The sequence below is a fragment of the Dioscorea cayenensis genome, chromosome 19, assembly GCF_009730915.1.
Source record: "Dioscorea cayenensis subsp. rotundata cultivar TDr96_F1 chromosome 19, TDr96_F1_v2_PseudoChromosome.rev07_lg8_w22 25.fasta, whole genome shotgun sequence".
Lineage (NCBI taxonomy): Eukaryota > Viridiplantae > Streptophyta > Magnoliopsida > Dioscoreales > Dioscoreaceae > Dioscorea > Dioscorea cayenensis.
In genome coordinates this window covers 16562586-16563163 of record NC_052489.1, presented here as the reverse complement: position 1 = coordinate 16563163, position 578 = coordinate 16562586, and the positions used below count along the sequence as shown (strand labels likewise).

At 46.5% G+C, this 578-nt stretch overlaps 1 non-coding gene across 1 annotated transcript; it reads right to left on the bottom strand.

Moving 5' to 3' along the window:
• Window positions 1-257: 257 nt before the first annotated feature.
• Window positions 258-364, bottom strand: LOC120250756. Its single transcript, XR_005533095.1, has one exon. It is a non-coding gene; the product is annotated as a small nucleolar RNA R71 (small nucleolar RNA).
• Between the last annotated feature and the right edge of the window lie 214 nt (window positions 365-578).

The following is a 578-nucleotide window of genomic DNA, read 5'->3' as shown; positions in this document are numbered from 1 at the left end:
ATGTTGCAGCAATCCGCACAATTCAATGGTTTGGCCGATAAAGATCCAAACAGTCATATAGAGAGCTTTCTTGAGGAGTGTGATATGCTGAAGATAAACGGGGTGACGGATGATGCAATCAAGTTGCGAGCCTTCCCATTTTCCCTAAAGGGGAGAGCGAAGCAGTGGCTACACTCATTACCTAGAGTGTCAATTACCACGTGGGAGGAGATGGTAGAAGTTTTTCTGGCCCATTATTTCCCTCCGAAAAATCAGCAAAGCTTAGGAATGAGATCTCATCCTTTGTTCAGTTGGAATTGGAGTCTCTATTCGAGACATGGGAAAGGTTCAAGGAGCTCCTGAGGAAGTGCCCGCAACACAGATTGAAGGAGTGGTTTGAACCCGAGTACAAGGCAACTCTTGGATTCGGCAGCAGGAGGTACCTTAGGTAGCAAGACCCCCGATGAGGCCCGTCAGTTAATTGAAGAAATGGGGTTAAACAGCTACCAATGGAATGCTAGGGAGAAGAAAAAAGTGGCCGGTCTCCATGAAATAGATGCGGTAACTTCATTGGCGGCTCAAGTGGAAAATTTGAGTAC